The following is a 21,122-nucleotide window of genomic DNA, read 5'->3' as shown; positions in this document are numbered from 1 at the left end:
ACTGTCCTTCATAAGTTTTTCAGAAATTTAATATTAAACACAGAAAAATAAGCCTGAGTTTTCATTGTAAATACTTCCTAGTGCTAAGATTCAACTGTAAAAAATAATTACAGATTTAAAAGAATGTTTCAAAGGCATCTGACCAGGGAGCTAGAATTGTTATTCTTGACGCAGATTTAGAAGTAGGCATGCCAAAACATCTGAGACACTGCAGACACAATTCTATTGGTGTTTGCACTTGAAATCTTATCTGTTTTTCCTTTAGTTTATAAAGTATTTGGTTATTCCTTTATCAATAAAAATTTCAGTTGAACACCTATTATATGAAAGGTAATTTTGCTGGAAGCTGCAGGACAGTTGAGGTTATGTAGTTTTTGTTCTCTTAAATATACTTTTCACAAAAAGAGACAAGACTTGTCTTCAAAATCCCTACTGTAAACCCTATCATTCAGTTCACTGAAGCCCATTGTTAACCCAAAAATGAGCTGTAATATATCGAGGCCGCAAGTTACCCTAGAGATAAACCACTCCAAAACTTCCATTTCATGCACAAAGAAATTGAAGGTCAGGACGGTTGAAGACTTAAATTAATGTCAGGCAGAGGTCAGTCTAGAATCCACTTCTCACGTGTATGGCTAGTGTTCTTACCCTCTGCACCTCACTGCCCCTGCTAATGGCGCAGTGACTGGCACTGCCCACAGCTGCCCCAGCCTGAAAGTGGCTTTGATGACATTTGCACACATGTACGTGAGGATGTGCAGGGGCCCAGCAGGGCAGGCCAGTCATCTCTAAGACTGATCTGCTCCGTCTGACACAGTTAAAGGTTAAAGAGGCAATTTCTGACTTTTCAACGTTGAATATTTAGCATTCAAAGGACATTTCTTGTTGTATGCCAAATAGAGCCTCAACAACTGGGAGCTGAACAGAGTTGAGTATTTCATCGTTATTTAATCATTATGCCTTACATAAATGAAACTCTCAAATGAGAGATCATGCATATTATCTTCTGTACTATCTTCTTCTCATTCAACGGCACTGGAGCAGAAAGAGCAAGAGCTTTGGAGCTCAGCCTCCTGAGTTGGCACCCTTCTCTGCTATGCAGACTGTGAGACTTCCCTAAGTTGCTTTGCCTCTTTGAGCCTTAGCTAATTCTTCTGTTATATACTAAGAACCTCCTTTGCTAGATTGCTATAAGCTGTAGCAATAATGATAATTGTGCATCTCTGTGCCAGTCTCTGAGCTGGGTTTTTCCATGCATTATTTCTCTATAGCAGTATAGAATAAGTAAGGCAGAGAGTACTTCCCTGGTGGCTTAGCTGGTAAAAAATCCATCTGCAATGCAGGAGACCTGGGTTTGATCCCTGGGTTGGGAAGATCCCCTGGAGAAGGGAATGGCTACGCACTCTAGTATTCTGGCCTGGAGAACGCCATAGACTGTATAGTCCATGGGGTCGCAGAGAGTCGGACACGACTGAGCGACTTTAACCTTCACCGAGGCATAGGATAGAGTGCTTGATACAGGTAAACAGCCAGCAGTATGTTTCCTTGTTACTAGCTACCTAATCTTCCTTTGAAAAATTATCATTATCACATTTTCTTTGAAAATCAGAATTTTATTTACTAAAGCCTGTGGGCTTCCCAGGTGGTGTGCACACACACACCCACCCACACACCCACGGCAGATTTACAAATTCAACAAATTCAAAAATCCATTGATTATATTTCTGGGGGAAGTGGGCATACAGGAGTGAGTGATGACTATGAAGCAACCTGTAGTTTCACAGATGAGCTGTAGACATCCCTCCCCTTCTTGTGAGACCCTAGATGTGAGTGACAATGTCTAAACCCATTATTGCATTCCCAGTGCAAAGCACCATGTCTGGGACATGGTAGGCATTTGGGAAGTGTACATGGATTTTGAGTTGAAAAGTTTCTTCTTTGGATACTGGATCCTCATCCTTGAACCAGAAAAGTATAGGAGTTTCACTGGGAATCATTCTAATAACCTGAGCCTAGACAGCCTTGGAACCAAAGCACATTTAACAGGCTGTAATCCCTATTGCTGCAAGGGAAAGGAATCCAAAATCAGAATGCCAAATCTAGGCCCATCAAAATGAGAAGTGGAAGGTAAAATGGGATGCCAAGTGTGTGAGATTTTCTAAACCAAGGTTCACTTACTGTTCCTGTAGGGTTTTTATTTGGTGTTAGTGGCTTTATCCAGGCCAGGCTAGAATCAACAAAAGGGGTAATTTGAAAGAATAGTAGCTATTTCTTTGAAGCTCCTTTAGTTCTAAATCACGGAGTCTTACTCTTTACATGGAAATATATATCCCAAATTCAACTTTATATAGTTTCCAAACTTTCGCATAGGCCTTTTAAAATTTCCATTGGAATTAGAGACAAGGCTGGCTGGGGAAAAACAAGAAGGTTCCTGTCTAGAACCTTACTTATTTTTACCTGTGATACTAGTCACTATTAGCAGATGAAAGAGCACCTTAATTCCAATTTAAGGTGGCTCTTCAGTCTTCTTGCAATGGTGTATTTTTTAGCTGAAATAATGTTATTTCCTCTTGACATTTATTTAGAGGTGTCCAGAGTATTTTGCTTGTCAAATTATTATTAAACTTGTTGACTAACAATGTAAATCTCTGTTCTTGTTCTCTCTCCTGAGCTTTTCTAATGGGAAAAGATTCTTCTCTTTAAAGCAGCAGTTCCCAACCAGATTGTCTTAATCAACTGGTTTAAGATGGATTGAACTCTTTTAAGATGGATACCCCTTTTGTTTGAACATGATTTTAACCTTAGGCAAAAAAATGGGTATATGTCTTATAGATCAGACAGAAGGGCAGAAATGGAGCTCTGAGTCCGGAATGTGAACCAGGCATATTGAGTGCCCTCAAACTTTCAGCCTCCCATCTCTGTTTTATTCCTCTTGGGGGCTTGATTTCTCTAACTATGGAGACAGTTGTCCATGAATTAGGGAACTTGTCTCTCAAAGTTTCCAAGTTGTACCTTTTTACTTTCTGCCACAAGAGAAAGGTTTCCTTCTGCTCCCTGTGACCCCAAAATGAAAGAGAGAGAAAAATTAAGGAAGGAAGGAAAGGATAGAGAAAAGAAAGTATGGGGGAAGAAGCGGGGAGGAGGGAGAGAGAGAGGGAGAGACATAAGAGAAGGAAAGAGAGAGTAAGAAAGAAGGAAGAAAGGAAGTCTCGATCCCCTTGGCCTTGATTAGGTGCTCTTCCACAGAAACCAGTAGGGCTTCCCGGGTGCCGCAGTGGTCAAGAATCCGCCTGCCATGCAAGAGACGCAGGTTTGATCCCTGGGTCAGGAAGAGACAATATTCTTGCCTGGAAAATGCCATGGATAGAGGAGCCTGGCCAGCTACAGGCCATGGGGTCGCAAAGAGTCAGACACGACTGAGCAACTGAGCACCACAGAAACCAGAATGCAGGTCCAGGTGAAAACAACAGCAACGTCTGTGAAAAATTTTAGTATTGAAATTCATAGTGGGCTGAATATATCATCCAATGTGATGTGTTACTATTAGTGGAACCAGTTTCACAGACTTACTTTCTTTGTAAATTAAATCAGATTTGAAATTCCTGTTTTACTGACAACCTCTTCACTTGCTCATGTTCCAACATGGCTCTCTCGAGTAGGAGAGAAAAGACAGTGCCTGCCATCATGGCAGGGACATACTGACCTGGCCTCTGGTTTCGTGGGAACAGAGTACCTATCTGCCTTTCTTTATTCCAGAGCCTATCAGAGAGCAGTGCTCAATAAATGTTTGTTGAATTAGTTATAAATCCACGGTCATGCTTCAGCCTATGGTGAGCCGTTTTTCCTAATAACTGTGGTATTTATAGTGGTTTTACAGGCTAAGAATTATTATTTTCACAGTAACTTCGTTTTATTTTAATTTTAACCATTTACATATATTTTAATGATGAAAGAAGATGTGGAGTCCAGTTCCATCTTGTATTAAAATATGTACAATGATGCCGAAACTGATGTTGAAACTATTCCTATTAGTAATGTACAACAAAAATACTGCCAAATAAAGATATGCACTGATGCAAGTGAAATTTGCAGGAATAATACTCAAAAAATAACAACACTGAGAATTTCTCTCTTGCTTTTACTCTTTTTTTGTGGGGGTAGGGCTGCGTTGGGTCTCCACTGCAGCTCGTGGACTTTCTCTGGCTGCAGAGCATGGACTCTAGAGCACCTGGGCTCAGTAGTTGTGGTGCCCACGCTTCTCTAGTTGCTGCACGTGGGCTCTCTAGTTGTGGTGTGCGGGCTTAGTTGCCTGGAGGCATGTGGGATCTTAGTTCATCAACCAGAGATCAACCTGCGTCCCCCTCACTGGAAGGTGGATTCTTAACCACTGGACCACCAGGGACGTTCCTATACATTGCTATTTTAAAAGTTTATAAATTGTAGCTCTTTCTCCTTCAGCAGCACATGCTTGCCATACTTATTTTCTTTTTAATTATTTTATTATTTCTTGTAAAATGACCATCTTAAAGTCTTTAAATGTCTGCTTTCACTTTAGATGCTTTTATGTCTAGTACAACAAATAATAAGTACAAAAAAATCTCCAAAATAATAATTTGTGTGTGTGTGTCTTTTTTCTTTTTGGTCAAAATCAGTACAGTCATTCAGTACAAATACTTCTGAATGTCATCCATTATGGTAATTTTGTCAGGAACAAAATTGCCACAACTCCATGGTCTAAGGAAAACATCATGTCAGAAAGAGGTAGCCTTACAAAGGTCAAATAGCAAGTGAGAAAAGCTGAGCAAATAGAGCAGAAATATGATCTAATTGCACCAGCTTCTAGAAGTGGAGTCATTTTCAAGACTTAATGTATAGAAAAAATATGACATTTTTTTCTCTGAGATATCTATTGACATACTTCATTTTAATGTACTTCACAGATACTGTAGTTTTTACAAAGTTAAGGTTTGTGGCAACTCTGTGTTGTCAGATGATGGTTAGCATTTTTTACCAATAAAATATTTCTTAACTTAAGATATGACAAGTAGTGTTCTAGCTTTGTTTTATGTGTTTTGAAGCTCTTTTATTATATGCCTGTTTAGGATTGTTTTGACCTCCTCATGAATTGGAATCATTATCATTATAAAAGTATCTTCTTTACTTCTGGTAACATTCTTTGCTCTGAAATCTAGTTTTTTCTGATACTAATATATCCACTCTAGCTTTTTTTATGTCCTGTGTCAGGATAGTATGCGTGCTTCCCAGGTGGAGCTAGTGGTAAAGAACCCTCCTGCCAGTGCAGGAGATGTTAAGAGACGTGGGTTCAATCCCTGGGTTGGGAAGATCCCTTGGAGAAGGGCATGGCAACCCACTCCAGTATTCTTGCCTGGAGAATCCCATGGACAGAGGAGCCTGGGGGGGCTACAGTCCATGGGGTTACAAAGAGTCAGACATGACTTAAGCAACTTAGCACACACAGCATGGTATATACCTTTTCTTATTCTTTTAATTTCAATCTATTTATGTCTTTAGATTTAAAGTATGTTTCTTACAAATATCATAAAGCTAGATTTTATTTTTGTATTCACTGATATTCTTTTACTCATATTATTTTGTATTCACTGATAATTCACTGATGAATGTATTGACTAAGATATTTAGAACTTAATGTGATTTTTAATGTGATTAGGTTTGTCTAATCATCTTGATGCTTTTGTTGTTGTTGTTCTTTTTCTGCTTGTTTGTATATATAAAGTGAAAGAAAGTGAAAGTCACTTGGTCATGTCCAACGCTTTACGACCCCATGGACTATACACACAGTCCATGAAATTCTCCAGCCCAGAATACTGGAGTGGTTAGCCTTTCCCTTCTCCAGGGCATCTTGACGACCTAGGAATCAACCTAGGGTCTCCTGCATTGCAGGCAGATTCTTTACCAACTAAGCTATCAGGGAAGCCCTTGTATATATAAATTTTTAAAAATCATATATATAAATTATGTATAAAATTTTAACCTCCATGATACTTTGTTAGTAGTTTGGTTTAACCACAGGTTTAAAGAGCTTTAAATAAAAAGAAAAAATGCTTATGTATCACTTCTTTTGTGAAATCAGACTTCCACTTCATTTTCCTTTCCTCTAAGCCCTGAAGGACTTTTTTTACCTTTTCCTGTAGTGTACATCTGCTGCTAATGAATTCTTTCAGCTTTCTTATATTTGAAAACATCTTTATTTTACCTTTATTTTTGAAAGATATTTTCTCTGTATACAGAATTCGAAGTTGACTCTTTTTCTTGTACTTTGAAGATGTCATTCTACTGTTTTTTTTTTATTTGTTTTATTTTTGCTAAGAGGTCCATCAGATCAGATCAGATCAGTCACTCAGTCATGTCCGACTCTTTGCAACCCCATGAATCACAGCACACCAGGCCTCCCTGTCCATCACCAACTCCCGGAGTTCTTGAGACTCACATCCATCGAGTCAGTGATGCCATCCAGCCATCTCATCCTCTGTCGTCCCCTTCTCCTCCTGCCCCCAATCCCTCCCAGCATCAGAGTCTTTTCCAATGAGTCAACACTTCGCATGAGGTGGCCAAAGTACTGGAGTTTCAGCTTCAGCATCATTCCTTCCAAAGAAATCCCAGGGCTGATCTCCTTCAGAATGGACTGGTTGGATCTCCTTGCAGTCCAAGGGACTCTCAAGAGTCATCTCCAACACCACAGTTCAAAAGCATCAATTCTTCAGCGCTCAGCCTTCTTCACAGTCCAACTCTCACATCCATACATGACCACAAGAAAAACCATAGCCTTGACTAGATGGACCTTTGTTGGCAAAGTAATGTCTCTGCTTTTGAATATGCTATCTAGGTTGGTCATAACTTTCCTTCCAAGGAGTAAGCGTCTTTTAATTCCATGGCTGCAGTCACCATCTGTAGTGATTTTGGAGCCCAGAAAAATAAAAGTCTGACACTGTTTCCACTATTTCCCCATCTATCCCCATGAAGTTGTAGGACCGGATGCCATGACCTTCATTTTCTGAATGTTGAGCTTTAAGCCAACTTTTTCACTCTCCACTTTCACTTTCATCAAGAGGCTTTTTAGTTCCTCTTCACTTTCTGCCAGAAGAGTGGTGTCATCTGCATATCTGAGGTTATTGATATTTCTCCCGGCAATCTTGATTCCAGCTTGTGTTTCTTCCAGTCCAGCGTTTCTCATGATGTACCCTGCATATAAGTTAAATAAACAGGGTGACAGTATACAGCCTTGACAAACTCCTTTTCCTATTTGGAACCAGTCTGTTGTTCCATGTCCAGTTCTAACTGTTGCTTCCTGACCTGCATACAAATTTCTCAAGAGGCAGATCAGGTGGTCTGGTATTCCCATCTCTTGAAAAATTTTCAGAGGTCCATAGTCATCCTCATTTTCCTTGTTCTGTCTATATAAATGTGTCTCTTTTTTTCTGGCACAAAGATTTTCTCTTTATTACTGGTTTTAAGCTATTTGATTGTGATGCATCTTGGTGTATTTCTTTTTCCTGATTCTTATTCTTGTATGATATTGAGCTTCTTGGGTCTGTGGGTTTATAGTTCTCAAGGAAATTTGAAAAATTATTAGCCATAATACCTTTAAATATTTTTTCATTCCCTGTCTCTTTCCTCTGTTTCAGGAACTGCAACCATATGTATATTAGGCCACTTGGAATTGAACTATTGCTCACTGACTTTGCTTTTTAAATCTTTCTCTGTGTTTCCTTTGGATAGATTGTTTTGCTGTATATTCATGTTTGTTAATCTTCTGTAGTCTCTGCTGCTGCTGCTCCTGCTGCTAAGTCACTTCAGTGGTGTCCGACTCTGTGTGACCCCATAGACGGCAGCCCACCAGGCTCCCCCATCCCTGGGATTCTCCAGGCAAGAACACTGGAGTGGGTTGCCATTTCCTTCTCCAGTGCAGGAAAGTGAAAAGTGAAAGGGAAGTCGCTCAGTCATGTCTGACTCTTCGCGACCCCATGGACTGCAGCGCACCAGACTCCTCCGTCCCTGGGATTTTCCAGGCAAGAGCACTGGAGTGGGTGCATCTCCTTCTCCGTTTGCTGTTAATGGTACCTGTTTTTCATCTCATACATTGTTGTTTTTCTCTTTAGAAGTTCAATTTGGGTCTTTTCAGAAAGAATCTTTGAACTTTTAACTTTTTTAAACTGTTTTTAACTTTTTAAAAACTTTTTAACTTTCTGACCTTCTAGAATGTGGCTATAGAAACTGCTTTCATGTTATTTTCTGTTAATCCTGACATTTATGTCAGTTCTGGGTGATTTTGATTGGTTAATTTTCCACTTCAGGGTGGGTTATATTTTCCTACTTCTTTGCATGCTTAATAATCATTGGCCAGATGCCAGACATTGTGAATTTTACCTTTTGGAGGCCAGATATTTTTGTATTCCTATAAATACTGAGCTGTGTTCTGGGATGCAGTTCAACTATCTAATCCTTTTAAGTCTTGCTTTTAAGATTGGTAGGAGCACCATTTAGTCTAAGACTAACCATGCCCCACTTCTGAGGCAGGACCCTTCTGATTATGCTGCTCAGTGCCCCATGAGTTTTAAGATTTTCTAGTTTGGCTGGTAAGAACTGGCACTGTTTCCAGATGTTTATGGTTGCCAAGTATACATTGCTCCAGTTCTTTCAGATGATTCTCTCCATGGCCTCGGGTCATTTCCTCACAAGTATGTGTGCTAATCCAGTACTCTGGTGAATACTCAAAGGTGTCTCTCTACGTACTTCCAGAATTTTCTTTCTGTATAGCTTTCTTCTTTCTGTCATCGTGTCCAGAAACTCTAGCCATGTTTTTCTCCACAGATTCTCAGCTCCGAGTCTGCCAGACTCCTCCTTGTTCTTTTCTCCTTGCTTGGTAGCCTGGAAACTCTCAAGGAAGTAAGCTGGGACAATTGTAGGGCTTACCTCATTTGTTTTCCATGTCTTAAGGATCGCAGTCCTTTATTGCCTGATGTCCAGTATCTGGAAAAGCAGTATTTCATATAATCGGTCTGATTTTATTTCCTTTTGGTTATTTGAGGCAGCAGGTAAAATCTGCTTTCTGTTATTCCATTCATCTTTCATGGAAATGAAAGTTCCTTCTTATATCTTTAGAGCTGAAAGCTACACACTTCATATCCCATATGCCCTTGCAGATGCCATGTGTCTAGGCCATCAGATGTAATTTAGGCTCAGCCAGTTATATATATTCAGTCCAGTCTTCGAATATGGAAATGAGTTGGAAGCTTTACTTTCTCTTGCATATGCTATTTTTTTCTGGCAAGCATGTTTTTATAGAGAATAAGTTGGGTTTTCTGAACTATGTTATCAGGATCCCCATAGTTTTGTTCATAACTTCTTGAGTGTCAGATAGATAGGCTTAGAGCATTCACTTTTCACTGTGCTAACCTAGGAGCTATGTCTTGTCCCTGGAGCGAAGAGCGTCAGTGTTGATCTCTTGATTCCTGGACTGTAGCCAAGATAGTGTGTTCTCTGAGACAACAGTTCTGGTGGCAGATTCTTCTGCAGAGGGAGGAATTTGTCCATCAGCTTTGGAATCACAAGATTTTGATTCAATCAGGATAAAGTGAATCTATAGTATCTTAATTGTTCTGATTGTTCAGAGCACCATGAAAATGGATAGGCACTTACAAAGGTGACTGGAGCAACTATCAGATCATAGCAAATAAAAATCAGCCAATACCTTTATGTAGTGTGATCATTTCCCCCAATTATTACATGTATTTTAGAAACAGGACTTTTTAAAATGGGTATTTGATATTAATTAAAACTAAACAAGAAATGCAAATATATTAAATCAAAACACCAGGCAACCATTTTGATGACATTTGCTATTAAAATCCACCTATGATCCCGTATCAGTCTCCATTATTATTCTGACTACAGTCAGCTTTTCACTGAGAATTCCCTACAGAAAAAGAATACCATGAACAGTCAGTCCAGTCCACTCATCAGTAATACTTCTCACTAGATATAATAAGCCACCATTCTAATTTATTAATGTAACACGCACTGCTCTTCTGCCAGAGAACTATACCTTATTAGGATGGTCCATTATATTATTCAGTCCTCACAAATTCCCTTGAGTCAGCAGAAAGGATAGTGCAATTTCTGTTTCAAAAATGAAAAAAAAGGACACTCGGAAGGATACATAAATTGTTCAAGGTCACCTTTTAATAGAGCTGGACAACCTTGTTGAAGATGGGGTTTGAAAGTTCATGAGTAGAAGAGGTAGAATTCAGATGAGTTTTTTATTTCAAATTCCAGCGCTCTTAGTATGTTGCTGTGTGGCCTCTTCCACTGTAACTTGGTTTAATAAATATTTATTGATAAAATTACTTAAAATAACTGAATAAAAAACAAGTTTGATTCACTTAAAAAAACAAACCAACAAATATCTATTTAAATAAACCTCATCTGTCATTTAAGGTAAGCATTGGTTTATCCATTTTCCCTAGTACGATTATCTGTTGGTCAAGTTCCTCAGAATAAAATGATTAAGAAAATTAACTTAAACCATTTCAGAAGTGTTTTTATGAAAATATGTCTTCTCTTGCATATTTTAAAAATAGCGTTTAGACCATGAAATTTCTGCACCTGGTCTTATGTCTCTGGATATGTTCCAATGTCTCCTAGTTTATAGTCTATGGGAACTTGAATAGAATTTGTATCCTACTGTTGTGTGAAAATTGTGCAAATCTTAATTACGTTGAATTGGTCTATAATGCTTTTCAAGTCTACTGTATTCTTCTATGTCTCTGTATATTCATTCTGTTAATTTCTGAGAATTTGATATTGAAACTCCCAACTAAAAATCTTAATTTATCTACTTAAACAATTGTAATATGTAGTGGGAACTATATGTCACTCTGTTCTGTATTTCCAAGTCTCCTGTAAATGTGTTATCATATATTCATAATTTTAAAAAGAAAAAATAGCAGTAAGGAGTATTAGTAATAACAGTATTACTGTTATTACTTGTGTAAAATAGGAATTCCTTCACATTTTGATAGCCATTTGCAGTTTGCAGAGTGTTTATATTATCTTGTTAGATTCATCCTGGGAATAGGAAATTCTATCACCATTTTGTAGGTTAATAAACTGTGTTATCTGGGGGTTTTACTTGTGCACTTCTCTTGCTCCCAGTAGATTTTTGTAATTAGCCTGTGGCTTTGGGGTGGTGTAGGTTAAGAAGCTGGATGGGTGGGACCCATGTCAAGTGTGGGTGACAGTTATAGGTCTTTAGAATAATAGTAGCAAGTAGCTACTAAGCAATTATTGTGTTCTAGACACTGTGCTAAATGTCTTGAACCCTCCTCCCACCCCTCCCAAATAAAAGTCTACATGAAGTGACCATCCATAGATTTAGCTTCTTTTTCACAGATAAGGGAAACTAAGCTCAGGCTAGCCTCAGCTTTCATAGGAGAACATGGTTTGAAAGTCTGGATCTTATTTAACATATCCTCATGAAGCTGTTCCCACAGAGCTGTCCTGTTAAAACAGATGGCCCTGCTTTCCTGCAGCTTGAAAATTTTTTCAGACAAGATGAATTTCTCCGAGTGTCTTGGCCACATCCTTCCATGTGACCTGCACTTTAGCAGAGATCTTCCTCACATCCCGGTTTGTTATGCCAGCCCCTTCTCTAGGCAATGTTTTCTCCTTTTCAGTGATGTGCCTTCTATTCACACGAAATCTCTATCCTCCCCTCTCTGCTGCCTGAATGAAAGGAAGTGTTCCTTGGATTTGACCCTCTCTGCCCTTAACATTGCATCATATCCTGGAAAAAATCATAATATACCAGAGTTTGCATCCCAGATCAACATCTCATCCAGTGTCTCTTATTGTGTGACTAGTGAAGTCACTTCACCATTCTGATACTCAATTTCCTCATGTAAAATAGGAATAAAAACAATTAAAGGGATAAAATGAGGTAATATATGTAAGTTCGGTTCAGTTCAGTTCAGTCACTCAGTTGTGTCTGACTCTTTGCGACCCCATGAATCGCAGCACGCCAGGCCTCCCTGTCCATCACCAACTCCCAGAGTTCACTCAAACTTACGTCCATCGAGTCGGTGATGCCATCCAGCCATCTCATCCTCTGTCATCCCCTTTTCCTCCTGCCCCCAATCCCTCCCAGCATCAGAGTCTTTTCCAATGAGTCAACTCTTCACATGAGGTGGCCAAAGTACTGGAGTTTCAGCTTTAGCATCATTCCTTCCAAAGAACACCCAGGGCTGATCTCCTTTAGAATAGACTGGTTGGATCTCCTTGCAGTCCAAGGGACTCTCAAGAGTCTTCTCCAACACCACAGTTCAAAAGCATCAATTCTTTGGCGCTCAGCTTTCTTCACAGTCCAACTCTCACATCCATACATGACCACTGGAAAAACCATAGCCTTGACTAGATGGACCTTTGTTGGCAAAGTAATGTCTCTGCTTTTCAACATGCTATCTAGGTTGGTCATAACTTTCCTTCCAAGGAGTAAGCGTCTTTTAATTTCATGGCTGCAGTCACCATCTGCAGTGATTTTGGAGCCCAAAAAAATAAAGTCTGACACTGTTTCCCTGTTTCCCTATCTATTTGCCATGAAGTGATGGGACCAGATGCCATGGTCTTCGTTTTCTGAATGTTGAGCTTTAAGCCAACCTTTTCACTTTCCTCTTTCACTTTCATCAAGAGGCTTTTTAGTTCTTCTTCACTTTCTGCCATAAGGGTGGTGTCATCTGCATATCTGAGGTTATTGATATTTCTCCCGGCAATCTTGATTCCAGCTTGTGCTTCTTCCAGCCCAGCGTTTCTCACGATGTACTCTGCATATAAGACCTCACATATAGCAAGCACACAATAAGGTGTCCACCCTTGTTTAGATTTGTATTCTGATGCCTAATCCATACCCTTTCTACTCTTCTGTACTCTTCCACCTACCAGGTACTCCCCACACCCCATGTGAGTTTTCTGACACAAAATGTCAGAAAGAAATAACATTGTGATTTGTAATGGTTTTCAGAGACAGTCTCAAGAATTTAGATGTACCCCATTCTTTAAGCAAAGCAAATTCAAAATGAAAGGCAGGGAATAGAAATCTTTCAATAGCAGCCTGTTTTACTTTACTTAAAATAGATTAAGTAGAATTTATCAATAACTTTTTAGGTATATTACTGCTGAAGGATAGACAAACCTGCATTTCAGATCTTTTGAATGAGTCTGATGATCACACTTGAGCCTGGAATACTGTAAAAACCAGCATTATTTTTCTGTGACAATGACAAGTAATTTAACTTTCTGTTGTGTTTTTTTTTTTCATTAATAAATAAAGGAAACATGAAAGGAAGATTGTGATAGAAGCAGGGCATCTGCTTAAAACCTCTCAGGTCCTCCGATGCTGTTTTCTTTTTTTTCTTCCCCATTACATTAGGCTCTGCCTTACTTATTCTTTTATGCTCAGCACCCGAGCACCTAGAGCACTGAATACTTAGCACACAGAAGATACTTCATGTTCTTTGGAGGAAATAACATTTATAGTTGAGAAAATTAAGATCCGGGAAGGCCAAAATCTTCCCATTAATACATAGTGGGGGCAAAATCAGGTTCCCAGTCTTCCAACTTTTCGTCTAACCCTTTTTTTTTCCCCCCACTCTGTTGCTGCTTCTGAAAAAGTGGGAAAAGTGGCCTCTAACAGAACGTTAAAAAGGACTTTTGTAATAACTTTTGTAAAAACCTATGACTTGGTAAAGCTGAGTTACTAAATATTCTACTTTGGAATGCACTTAGATGTGACTCATCCTCGCACCTCCCTTCTGAGATTGGACATACTGATTGTGTCATACCTTTTGACTCCAGACTCACAGTGAGTCACCCAGAACTTGAGAATTAGATGGCTTCTTCCTGTTTATGTCGCCCTGTTCCATCATTAGAAGGTAATTGTTTTCAAATGGATTTGCTGTTCCTGGGCCGAAATCACTAGCCCTTGAGATAGAGCCAGGGTAAGGTAAATAACCCTGCCCAAGTTTTAGCACAGCACTGAAACAAATGGACTTTACAGTGGTGACAATGATGGCACTTACTAGCTACTTAGGCACTGTTCCCAGAAATTTGCATACCGCATTTCATGTCCTCTAATTAAGCCTCACTGTAAGATAAAATAAATTGTCAGTGCCTACTATGAGATGTTCACCAGTTACTAGGAGGCATTTAACAGGTTGTTCTTTGATGAAAGAATTCCTAGCACTGTGGAGAATAAAATAGAAAGAGAAAAAATGTAGGATTATACCCTCTGCCCTTAGTATTCTTGACATGTAGTCTAGCTGGGCAGATTGGTCTAATGTACAAGCAGTTAAGGAGAAAAATAATACCTTTGTGCCACGCACTGTGTTAAGTACCATATTTGTGGGGGGGGGGCATGTTTGTGCGTGTGTGTGTGTGTGTGTGTGTGTGTGTGTGTTAGTAGCTTTTCATGGGAACACTGTGAGATTCTTTAGATGGTTAAATGTAGGCAGAGCTAAAACTTAAGAAAAACTTAGCTTTTCCGTTCCATCACATGGAAGTTCAGCCAGTTGAGATCAGTAAGAAATATGGAGGACGGAGGGACAGGAATGAAATTGTCAGAAAACACCCAGTAGAAAAAAAAATCAGACGTGAATTGATTCTTGAAGAATGTGATTGGGATTGGATGGGCAGAAAGGAGAAGACTTGAGCGGTCAGCTGGGGCTTAGACATCCGGACAGTCACTCATAGACAAGACAGAACCTGCTGACTGTTTGGAAAATGACCCCATTCCTCTATGCCCAGCATTCTTCATCATTGTACCCATAAGGTTTTGTTTGTTTGTTTGTTTTGTTTTTTCTTTTTTGCCAGATGTTTCTGTTCAACAGCTAAGCAGGTATCCCTAAGTTATTATATAATACCCAAAAGGTGAATTTTAAGCCACACTTCTCTTACGTACTCTTCCTCTGCAAAATTATATTTCTAGGAAAGTCATTTTGTACTAAAAATTGAAAGTACCTCAGAGGTTGTAACCCACAGCACTAAAGATACCATTAAATATTGGGCAATAAACAAGGCTTCATGAGATAGAAGAGAGGGTGTTGCTACTGCAGAGAGCCCTCTCATCGGCTAGTAGAGCCATGCATCATGGCCTGGTGGAAACAGGTTCTACTCTTCTGGAAACCATACTGCTTGAAATCCACACTCCTGCTTTACACTAACTAAACTGAATATCCCTGAATAAGTCTTCTCACTTGATAAACCAGTCAGTAGTATTCCTGTCTATGAAATGTCCAATTTGAACTAAACCAGATTTTGAACTGTGGTGTTGGAGAAGACTCTTGAGAGTCCCTTGGACTGCAAGGAGATCCAACCAGTCCATTCTAAAGGAGATCAGTCCTGGGTGTTCTTTGGAAGGAATGATGCTAAAGCTGAAACTCGAGTACTTTGGCCACCTCATGCGAAGAGTTGACTCATTGGAAAAGACTCTGATGCTGGGAGGGATTAGGGGCAAGAGGAGAAGGGGACGACAGAGGATGAGATGGCTGGATGGCATCACCGACTTGATGGACATGAGTTTGAGTAAACTCCGGGAGTTGGTGATGGACAGGGAGGCCTGGCGTGCTGCAATTCATGGGGTCTCAAAGAGTCGGACACGACTGAGCGACTGAACTGAACTGAGTGTTTTCTAACATGTACTCTTCCAAATCATTTATCGCAAATGTTTGTGAAACAGTTGCATATTATTTGCCCTTCTTATAGATTCACAATGCAAATGATTATATTAATGGCTCTGAAGGGCCCAGTAGTAAGCAAACATTGTTTAATCTGGCATGTAAACAGTTATTTTGTGACAGAACACACTCCGAGAAATGTTCCACTATGTACTCTGCAGTGAACAGAGATTTCTACCACTTCTGAGAAAATTCAGTTTGCTATAAATCTTATTTGTAGGTTGTATCTATCATGTTCTCTACCTAAACTACTGAAGATTTAAAATTGCACAAGGGCTTAATAAAAGACCCCGTTACCTGATACTCTCTGCCTTTTTCTCCTTTTCAATTTCTGGATGCAGATCAAAGTGTTTTATGTAACTCCGAAGGCAGTGAGGTAGGGCGAAGAGGCAGTGTAATGTTTTTGTTCACTTGCTGAGTAACCAGTGTGAGAGGTTAAGAGAGTTAATGATGCAGCTATCAGTGCTTCTGAAGACTTCAGATTACAATCTGAACTGATTCCTCAGCACCATCATACTCTTTTATAAACGAGGACTGAAGGTGACCTAAGGGTTTGTAGTCTCAAGGTCACATCATAGTTAGAAATGGTTAATTTAATTATTGTATAGCAAGTGGTCTGTGCCAGAGACTATGGTAGTCATTAATATGGGTCCCTGCCCTCAAGGAGCTCTCAGGTCAGTTGGGGAGATCAATAATTCACAATTCCCTGGTGGCTCAGAAGGTAAAGAATTCACCTGCAATGCAGGAGACCTGGGTTCTATCCCTAGGTGAGGAAGAGCCCCTGGAGAAGGGAATGGCTACCCACTCCAGTATTCTTGCCTTGAAGAATCCCCATGGATAAAGGAGCCTGGTGGGCTACAGTCCATGGGGCTGCGAAGAGTCAGACACGACTAAGCAATTACAATACAGTTAAGTAAGTTCCTTGGATTAGAGTTTGTATGAAGAGCAATGGCAACTTGAAATTCCTTGTAGACTATGACTGAGAGATATTGATTCAAGTCCTTTTCCATGATCCAGTCAGTTCAGAAACAAAGTGATCCTGTGTTTGTGGCCAATTACCTTTCTGTCTTGGCTACTCACAATGATGATGATATGGAAAGGGAGGCATTTTGAGACATTATGAAAGATGGAGCTATTTTATTTAATCCCTGTGGACAGAAAATTGTCCTCTCAAAACAAGTAGATAACCCACTAATAATCAGTGCAAACAATCTTTCACTTTACATCACTTAAAAATTTTTTATCAGTGGTGAGAGGTTAGGTCCCTCAATAAGGTTCATGCTTCTTTCCTTTCTGGCCCTAACATTACCTGACAAACAGCAGAATCCCCCAAGGGATTCTGGCTCATACTATCAGCTTAAAGAAAAAAGGGAGCTTGGCTGCAATAGTACAGTGACCTCAGCTTACAAGTGACAATCTTGAGAAGCAACCAGGGGAGGAGTAGCTTGAGCACAGCCAGGCAGATGATCAGCAAGAGAGTTGTGACTGATCAAGGGCATCTGAACCCCATTCCAGGGCATTCTGCCTTACTCCTGCCTATGGTGTCTCAGGACACTGGTGAATATTTACAATTTTCAGCTCTTGAATTTCATGTTTTGCTGAAATAAATGGCTGGGTAGAAGTTAAAAAGAGAATCAGAAACTAACACCTCATCCTGTCACAAGTGGACAATCATACACTTTAAGATTACAATACCTAACATAGACATATCTGCCAGTGATTATAGCACAGAAAACCCCCAAACACGGACATAACTACGATCATCTTACTAATTTTCAAGCAGTTTCCAAGAATATGCTGGAACTGGTCCATGGTGAGCAACCAACAAATTCTGGCCAACAGACCAAATATCCGCTGCTTGATAAATTAAATCAAAACAGTGAATCATGTCACTGTCAGTTTTCTTTCAGACAGGAGTATTTTAAGAACCCGAATGCTCAGGAGACGGTGCCATGCTTGAGACTAATATTGTAAAGGGGGTGTCAAGATAAGATGAGCATTCATTTCAACAACAGCCCTACACTGTGCCGAGTACTATCTCATTTCATCATCACAGTGGTTCTGTACAATAAGCTCTCATTTTTTGATTGGATGAATTTTAACCAAAAATGGACAGCCTCTCCAGACTTTAATTTCCGCATCTGCCAAGCCAGGATAATAATAAAAACCTGCTGCCTTGTAGGGCTCTTCTGAGAATTCAAATAATGTCTATGAACCGCTTCGCAGAGAGCCCATCTAACGATAGTTTCTTTTTTTAAAAAAAAAGTATATCTTAATATGCTTCTTACCCTCTAGCCTCCTCATCATATTTTACAGAAGGTTATATTTTAGAATTTCTTCTGCAACTCTCAGAATACGGAGAGCAGGTAAGATTTCAAAATCCTTGCTTAATGCTGTGTTACCACTTTAAATGGCTTTTCTTTATTAACAACCTACATCACAATCATCCTGAACTCCTTTTGGTTTTATTTAAAAGACCTTTCATGGGGGCTTCCCTGATGACTCAGTGGTAAAGAATCCACCTGCCAATGCAGGAGACACAGATTCGATTCCCGGTCTGAGAAGATCCCACATGACCCAAAGCAGTTAAGTCCATGTGCCACAGCTACTGAGCTTGTGCTCTAAGAGCTGGGGCACCACAGCTACTGAGCCCACAAGCCCTAGAGCCTGTGCTCTGCAACAAGAGAAGCCACTACAATGAGAAGCCCGTGCACCGCAACTAGAGAGCAGCCCCTGCTCGCTGCAACCAGAGAAAACCCCTTGCAGCAATGGAGATCCAGCACATCCAAAAATAAATGAATAAAATTATTGAAAACATAAATAAATAAAAGACCTTTCACAACTTCAATGAGGAGCATGATCAAAGACCATTTGATTTACAAGTTCCAAAGTTAAACCCAGTAGTAAAGAACTGAGGAAAAAATATTACTGCCAACTCCCTATGTGCAGGAAATGACTCATTCATGGGATCCTACAGACCGAATGTGGATTAATTAATAAGATGCACAAGAAATGTGAAGAACTGGAGTCTGCGATATGCATTTGGCCCATGTTAGTTATCTTTGATTTCCAGTTAGAGTAAAAAGCAACGTGAAAGAACATCAAAGTTTTTGGAGAAAAGGAAGAACCTACTTAAACCTCACCAGATGGTTTTCTTGTTTTCCTTATTTATTCTCTCAATACACTGAAAGCACATTTTGAAATGGGTGCACATTAAATTATGCACCCATCTGCATAGAAACAATGTAAAACAATTCTATTGGCATAATAATAAAAATGAACTAATTAAACCCCACTCTTTGCCCTGCCCTTTACACATTTGTCTCATTATTCAAAGGAGCGCCTCCGTAAGTCATCACCAGTTACAGCCTTGTGTTTCTAGCTCAGGCTCCTTTCAGCAATCTCAGTGCACCGAGTATATTAGTATCTTCACCATCTAACAATTTCCCAAGGCAGAGGAGGGTAAATGACAGCTTCCTGGGGCATTACAGGTCAGCTGCGATGTTTATGTGTAGAAAAACGCTGGCGAGGACTAAGTCTCAGGAAACCGTAAATGCTCCCTGGTGCCATGTTCACTGTGGGGTAGGGGAGAGGCCCACGGGTTTGCAGCCAGAAGATGTTAGAGTATTAACTCCACCAGTTACTAGTGTGTGACCTTTAAGTCCCTTCAACTCTTAGAAGCTCAATTTTATTATCTATAGAATGGATCTACTAAATCCATCTTTGCAGAATTGCTGTGAATGTTAAAAAAATTATATTTCTGGACCTCCCTGGTGATGCAGTGGACAAGAATCCATCTGAAAGGCAGGGGACATGGGTTCCATCCCTGGTCTGAGAAGACTGCACATGCCGTGGAGCAGTTAAGCCCATGCGCCACTTCTGAGCCTGTGCCCGAGAGCCTGTGCGCCCCGACTGCTGAGCCTGTGTGCTGCAGCTACCGAAGCCTGAGCGCCCTAGAGCCCATGCTCTGCAACAAGAGGAGCTACCACATGAGAAGCCTGACCACCAGCCGGAGAGCAGTCCTCACTCACCGCAACTAGAGAAAGCCAGAGCGCAACAACAAAGACCCAGTGCAGCCAAAAACAAATGCATATTAAAAAGGTGCATTCCTAACACTGCATTGTCCTTGGTAGTGAGTGATTCAGTAAATGACAGCTATTTATATTACTATTATCGTCTTCATCATCCACCCTCTCTTCATCATCTTCTCTGGGTCTCATTCTAAATCAGAGAATAAAACTGCTTATTCCGTGGAGTTACCGTGAGGACTGAATATATATGAAGGTGCTTTGTCAACAACTTGTCAGCACTGTATATTGTTCTTGAAAATAATAACTAACAAACAGACTTGAACATCTGGGAAACCCTTATCCCTAAGCTACAGTATAAATAAAAGGTTTTTATAATCTTTGAGGAAAATCAAAATTACCTTTTATCTGCAGAACCTGGTAAAGTCTCCTAACAAATGGCTGCTAGCTTGGAGCTGAAGGTCTGCGGGACACATACATAGAGTGCAGGGGATGGGAGCAGGGCCACCTCACCACTCACCCTTTGCAGTCATCAACAGACTTCATCCAGCCTTCACAGGAACAGAGAAGGGGCATTCATTTATGATGCCAAATGCAGGGTGAAAGAATGATTTAATAAAAAGCTCATACACCATGATCAACTTGGGTTTATTCTAGGAATGCAAGGATTCTTGAATATATGCAAATCAATCACTGTGATACACCATATTAACAAATTGAAAGATAAAAACCATATGATAATCTCAATAGATGCAGAAAAAGCCTTTGACAAAATTCAGCACCTATTTATTGTTAAAACTCTTCCAAAAATGGGCATAGAAGGAACCTACCTCAACATAGTAAAGGCCATATATGATAAGCCTACAGCAAACATTATTCTCATGGTGAAAAACTGAAAGCATTCCCCTTAAGATCAGGAACAAGACAAGGGTGTCTACTTTCACCACTGTTATTTGACATAGTTCTAGAAGTCCTAGCTATAGCAATCAGAGAATTAAAAGAAATAAAAGGAATCCAGATCAGAAAAGCAAAAGTAAAACTCTCACTGTTTGAAGATAACATGATACTGTACATAGAAAACCCTAAAGATAGTATCAGAAAATTACTAGAGCTAATCAGTGAATTTAACAAAGTTGCAGGATACAAAATCAATACCCAGAAATCACTTGCATTTCTGTATACTAACAATGAAAAATCAGAAAGAGAAATTAAGGAATCCATTCCATTCACTATTGCAACAAAAAGAATTAAATATCTAGGAATAAACTTTCCTAAGGAGACAACTGTACACAGAAAATTATAAGACACAAATGAAAGAAATCAAAGACAA

General features: G+C 39.7%; 1 protein-coding gene across 40 annotated transcripts in view; it reads left to right on the top strand.

Annotated features, from left to right (window-relative positions):
• The window catches only part of DLG2 (discs large MAGUK scaffold protein 2), a 2,335,250-nt gene that overhangs the window by 2,211,992 nt on the left and 102,136 nt on the right, over window positions 1–21,122 (top strand). The gene's annotated exons all lie outside the window — the stretch shown is intronic.

This window comes from Bos grunniens, chromosome 29 (assembly GCF_055505025.1).
Source record: "Bos grunniens cultivar Pamir isolate PY7600 chromosome 29, Bosgru_T2T1.0, whole genome shotgun sequence".
Classification (NCBI taxonomy): domain Eukaryota; kingdom Metazoa; phylum Chordata; class Mammalia; order Artiodactyla; family Bovidae; genus Bos; species Bos grunniens.
The sequence above is the reverse complement of the archived record's forward strand: the minus strand, read 5'-3'. Positions and strand labels throughout refer to the sequence as shown.